The sequence below is a fragment of the Silurus aristotelis genome (assembly GCF_946808225.1).
Source record: "Silurus aristotelis genome assembly, chromosome: 4".
Taxonomy (NCBI): domain Eukaryota; kingdom Metazoa; phylum Chordata; class Actinopteri; order Siluriformes; family Siluridae; genus Silurus; species Silurus aristotelis.
In genome coordinates, this window is record NC_139577.1 from 15,404,568 (window position 1) to 15,411,559 (window position 6,992).

Below are 6,992 nucleotides of genomic sequence, written 5' to 3' on the forward strand. Positions count from 1 at the left end.
ACCAAATACCAAGTTACTAAATAAGGATACATTTATGAGTCATTCACAAACTGTTAAAAATAAAACAGGTTCTTTAAAACTAACCTTCATCTGGGAGATCAAAATGTATTTTGATGTATCTTTGCCCAACCCTGAATATGTTTCTACAGACATTTTCTGTGAATTATAAAAAAATTATCAGTTGTTAAACTTTTCTTGGTAGACCATGCAGTAAAATCCTCCTTAAATAGTCTCGGACATATTTCACATTTTGCAGCTTGTTAATTGATATGATAAAACAAATATGGGATGAAGGGTGGACTGCATTTTTAATAGTATGCAGCATATGGTTGATTATTAATTAGCCATTCTATAGCCATGACAGAAATGTACTACTTACTTAATAATGTAAAAAAATTTAAAGACTTACTAAATAAGTAATTCATCAGCCTACTGGTGCTTCATTACATTATACATTAACCACATAAACAGTTGTTCATTGATTCCTTTCAGTAACTGCCTTCTTTGGGCCAAGCCCATGTTGAATGCAGAGAGCACACCTACACTCATATGTGTCATGCTGAGTCATTAGGCAAATAAAATCAGTCAATGATGCTGAAATGTTTTAGGAGATGTGAAACTCACTAATCTGATCTCTGGTTCAAACCAGGAAACCTGAAGCTGCGTGTATACAACATTAAATGCTGTACAACAACTTCCCCATCACACACATTCAATAATAAATCAAGTTATTATTAGAGGACCAAGCACCAAAGGTATTTCTTTTTAGTCTTTTTCTTTATCGGGTTAAAAGATTGATCAAATTTGGCACACTGATTTGGCCCATGTTTTGAAAAGGTTCTAACACCCACCACTGGGTACAAGATTGGGTCTAATTTGGAAGTATGTTTACCTTTAGAACTTTTGAAATGTGTCCCAAAACAAAAATGTAAAAAGTAAAAGAATTCCATGGGTTGCGATGAGACCATGCGATGACACCATCTTCTTCTTCTTCTCTCGGCTGCTTCCATTAGGGGTCGCCACAGCGGCTCATCCATCTCCATACTCCCTGTCCTCTACATCTGCCTCTTTCAAACCAACTACCTAAATGTCTTCCCTCATAAAATCCATAAACCTCCTCCTTGGCCTTCCTCTTTTCCTCCTTCCTGGCAGCTCCATCCTCAGCATTCTCCTACTGATATACCCCATGTCCCTCCTCTGAACATGTACAAACCATCTCAATCTTGCCTCCCTCACCTTGTCTCATAAACATCCTACCTGCACTGTCCCTCTAATAAACTTGTTTTTAATCCTGTCCATCCTCGTCACTTTCAATGAAAAACATTTTCAGCTCTGCAACCTCCAGCTCCACCTCCTGTCTGTTGGTCAATGCCACTGTCTCTAAACCATACAACATCACAGGTTTCACCACAGTCCTATAAACTTTCCCTTTCACTCTTGCAGATACTCTTCTATCACAAATCACTCCTGTCACTCTTCTCCACTCACTCCACCCTGCCTGCACTCTTTTCTTCACTTCTCTAACACACTCTCCATTACTTTGCACTGTTGACCCCAGGTACCTGAACGCCTCCACCTTCTCCACCTCTTCTCCCTGCAACTGCACCCCTCCACTGCCCTGATCAACTTAATTCCCCTGTAGTTACTGCAGGTCTGCACATCTCAATTATTCTTAAAGATCGGTACCAGCGCACTCCTTCTCCATTCCTCAGGCATCCTCTCACCTTCCAAAATCTTGTTGAACAATCTGTTTAAAAACTCCTCACCATCTCTCCTAAACATCTCCATGCTTTTGCTAGTATGTCATCTGGTCCAACTGACTTTCCACTCTTCATCCTCTTAATCGCTGCTCTCACTTCCACCTTACCAATCTAATCCACTTCCTGCTTCACCATCTCCAGCTCATCCAACCTTCTCTCTCTCTCTCATTGTCCTCGTTCATCAGCTGCTCAAAATACTCCCTTCACCTTCTCAACACACTCTCCTCACTAGTCAACACATTTCCATCTCCACCCTTTATTGCTCTAACTTGCAGCACATCATTTTCAGCTTGGTCCCTCTGCCTGGCCAATCGGTATAAATCCTTTTCTCCTTCCTTAGTGTCCAACTTCATATGCAGCTCCTCACATGCCTTTTCCTTAGCTTTTTCCACATCCCTCTTTACCTGCTTCTGCATCTCCATGTATTCCTGTTTACTTTTCTTATCTCTCTGTCGATCCAAATTCTGTTTTGCCAACCACCTTCTCCTTATGCTTTCCTGAGCTTTTCAGATGTTAGACCAAGTACCTTCCTTACTGTCTAACTTAAACAGAGTAAAACCAAAATAAAGTAGCCCTCAAGATGCCCAAGAAGTTTCTTGATTGCACCACCTTGTAGACAAGAACTGTAACAGTTTAATTTTATTTCCTTGTATCGTTTAAAAAACAGGTGCTTTTTTTGTAATTCCCCATAGTATGCTGAAGTGGACATCGGGAATTCAACCTTCAAAACATCAACCACCTTCGATGTTTTGCTACTCCTCCTGCAAAATTATGTCCAATCAACAATAAACAGCACACATTTCTTTAAACTAACTCAATTATAACTTAGAAGTGTGAGTTCCACCAATGATGTGTACAGTTCCTAGGGTACGTCATCAGTCCATCAAGGGTACAAATGTCTACAACCATGCGCCTTCTTCTCCAGGAAACTGTCGCCTGCGTAGACTATGATATCAGGAATTGAGAACTTCTGGCCATCAAACCATTATCACTGATCAAAAAACCTCAAATACCTTTGGGATACCAATACCCTTCTCGAGAACCTGGCTTCAGCTAAGTTCGTTATTTCCAGCACTCCCTTCTCTTCTTTGTTTACTCTGTCAAGATAAAAAAAAAAAAAATTCACTTTGCTTTACTCCTGGTTTCTAATGCCTGGTATTCCGTGACAAAGTGAAGGATGTGTGTACTATTGCCAACTCTGTATGCATGTATTTATTTAAGTTTTGAGCTACCCAGCATCCAGGTCAGCATTGTTAATGACTATTAAAAGTCACATACCTTGTACTGAAAAGACATTGCAAAAAAACAAAAAAAACAAACAAACTTGTCTTTAAAGACAATGGTTATATATGATATACAGCGGGGAAAATAAGTATTTGACACATCAGCATTTTTATCAGTAAGGGGATTTCTAAGTGGGCTATTGACACAAAATTTCCACAAAATGTAGCCATCAAGCCAAATATTAAATTCATACAAAGAAATCAGAACATTCAAGTATACAAGATGAGTCATAATAAATAAAGTGAAATGACACAGGGAATAAGTATTGAACACATGAAAATAACAAGGTGCAAAATGGCATAGAAAGCCAGGAGATCACCTGAAATCTGTCAGTATTGAGAGAGAAACCCTCCCCCCTATCAGTACTAATTGATATCAGCTGCTTTAGTCCTAATTGATGGCCCATAAAGGCTTCTCATTACCCAGGAGGCACACAGGACTTCATGATGTGTAAAAGCAAAGAACTCTCTCAAGATCTCCGTAATCTTATCGTTGAAAAGCATGTTAATGGGAATGGTTATAGGTGCATTTCCCAATGCTGAATGTTCCTGTGAGCACTGTGGGGGCCATAATCCGGAAATAAACCGGCCACGATCAGGTGCTCCACGTAAGATCCCTGTCCGAGGAGTCCAAAGAATATTCAGGAGAGTTCGCCAAGAGCCAAGAACCACTCGGGCAACTTCAGGAAGACCATGCATCAGCAGGTACTGTTGTTTCAAAGAAAACTATAAGCAATGCACTGAACCGCCATGGCATCCATGCACGCTCACCATGCAAGACTCCATTGCTGAACAAAATGCATGTTGAGGCTCGGTTAAAGTTTGCGAAAGAGCATTTGGAGAAGCCTGTGGATTATTGGGAGACTATAGTATGGTCAGATGAAAGCAAAATTGAACTTTTTGGCAGTCATTCTACACACCAAGTTTGGAGGAAAAAATAGCACTGCCCACCCCCCCAAGAACACCATACCAACAGTTAAGTTTGGGAGTGGAAGCATCATGGTTTGGGGCTGCTTTTCAGCAAGGGGTACTGGCTTCATATTATTCAAGGCACGATGAATGAAGAAATGTACCGGGACATTCTGGATATAAATCTGCTGCCATCTAGCAGAAAGCTGAAAATGAAAGAGGGTGGACATTTCAGCAAGACAATGATCCCAAACACAAGGCCAAGGAAACAATGAAGTGGTTTCAAAGAAAGAAAATCAAGTTGCTTGAATGGCCCAGTCAATCACCTGACCTAAATCCCATAGAAAATCTATGTAGAGAACTGAAGATCAAAGTTCATATAAGGAACCAAGGAACCTTCAAGATTTAAAGACCATTTGTGTGGAAGAATGGGCCAGAATCACTCCTGAGCAATGCAGACGACTGGTCTCTCCATACAAGAGGCGTCTAGAAGCTGTAATCACCAACAAAGGCTTTTCTACAAAGTATTAAATAATGTCTGTTCAATACTTATTCCCTGTGTCATTTTACTTTATTTATTATGACTCAACTTGTATACTTAAATGTTCTGATTTCTTTGTATGAATTCAATATTTGGCTTGATGTCTACATCTTGTGGAAATTTTGTGTCAATAGCCCACTTAGAAATCCCCTTACTGATAAAAAATGCTGATGTGTCAAATAATTATTTTCCCTGCTGTATTTGAATCAAAAGTTGTTCCTGTGATATTTTTTCATAATGTTATATTTATGCTTTAACAATCACCTGATTATTACATCTTCACCCAAAGCCACAAAATGTTACAGACAGCACTGGAACAAACTACTCCTTCTTCAACTCATCATCCCATATGAACATATTAGTACCAAAAGTCAAAAGAACAGCCACAAATAAATATTTTACTAATTAATCCACATTTTTTACTACTCCTTATGTCTTTCTGCTAAAGGTTACAGAACTGTTACAAACTCACATTTAACCACACTCAACTACTAAATCCAATTCATACACATCCATGTCTATAGCACTACATGTGTTGCTGTTTTCCACAACATCTTGTGTATAGAGCACTTCAATGGCCATCTGTTTCTGTAAGGAATTTACGTCTTTGGTCCTTGGACATTTCTGGTTAGCTAACATGCACATTAAAAACATTATTCTTTTTCTTATTCTTGATTAAACATGTCAAAATTAAAACTAGGAGCATGTTGTTTATGCTCTCTCAGACCAGGAATGAACTTGCTGTGGGAAATTAAAGTGGTTAGATTTCCGAAAAACAAAACGTGACACTTGGATTACAGCAGACAAGATTGGATATTGACTAGCAACTGTTTGATATCTAATATTATCTCAAATCAACAACACATCATGAATTAGAATTTAATATAACTCATATTAAAAAAGACACGTTAGCCAGCATTCTATTACACCTTCTTCTATTCTTCTATTATGTAAAGTCTGGTGTTATATGCTAGTTTCGCTGTTCTTAGCCTGTGTGAATTCGTGGCTTTTTCTGACATCAAGTGCAATTCGGACACCAACAAGGAGATAGGGAGATCACAACACTTAGTTTATTAAACATCGGGAGGTGAAACTCGTACATTATCCACAGTGGATTAAACACTGCATTTTATCTCTCTCTTTCTATCTCTACACTTTTACAACTCCATCGTAGACTGGTCTTTCCAGCGATTCCAAATCACTGTTCTCAGGGTATTATTTCCAGATCTTATTTAAAGTGGTAGTACATCTTTTAAAACCTTAAATTTCACTTCCTATAATTGAGTTTATTATTAGCATAGACATACAGACTTACCCAGTCATGCAAGTGCAATGCGGACTAATAACCTCGCCTGTTACCATTGCTTTGTGTACTTCATCCACCACTTTCTCACTTTCTCTCTCTCTCTCTCTCTCTCTCTCTCTCTCTCTCTCTCTCTCTATATATATATATATATATATATATATATATATATATATATATATATATATATATATATATATATATATATATATAAGATTTTCTCGCTACTAAATATTCCACAGCCAACTGTAAGTGGTATTATAACTAAGTGGAAGCGATAAGGAACGACAACAACTCAGCCACAAAGTGTTAGGCCACGGAAAATCACAGAGCGGTAGCAGCGACAGCCCCAAAACATCACTGCTCTAGAGGAGATCTGCATGGAGGAATGGGCTTAACTACCAGCAACAGTGCAACAGTGTGTAAAAGCCTTGATTGATCTCATTGCCTACAAAGGGTAAATAACAAAGTATTGGGATGAACTTTTGTTATTGACCAAATACTTATTTTCCACCATAATTAGCAAATAAATTCTTTAAAAATCAGACAATGTGATTTCTCTTATTCTGTCTGTCATAGATGAAGTGTACCTATGATGAAAATTACAGGCCTCTCTCATCTTTTTAAGTGGGAGAACTTGCACAATTGGTGGCTGACTAAATACTTTTTTGCCCCACTGTATACACATTGGAAGGTAAGCCTGATCTAAAACTGTTTCCTGTTTGGATAAGAAGACATACTAGCCGGAGATGTGTGAGCCAGGATAAAGACTTCCTGTTTACTTTGCGTACTAACATCGTAAATATTCTTCTATAGACACTGAACAGGCAAAGGAATGTGTGTAAACCAGTGTTAGAACCATATTAACACTAACAGGATAAGATGATATTTTCTTGACCTTATGAGAACTCTGGTGGTCTGGTGGTCATGAAAGCATTGGATGAGCTTCTCTGCATCAGATATAGATAACATGTTTGTTAGCTTAGCAATATTTTTATGGTGGAACAAGGCTGTTTTTGTAATTTGGTTGATATGATTTTCAAAAGACAAGTTGCTGTCTAAAATAACTCCCAGGTCTTTAAGTGTGAAACTAGTAGTTATAATACATCCTTCTAAATGCAGGTTGAAATGATGGAGCTTCTGTGTACTGTTTTTTGGGCAGATGAGAAAAATCTCTGTCTTATCAAAATTTAATA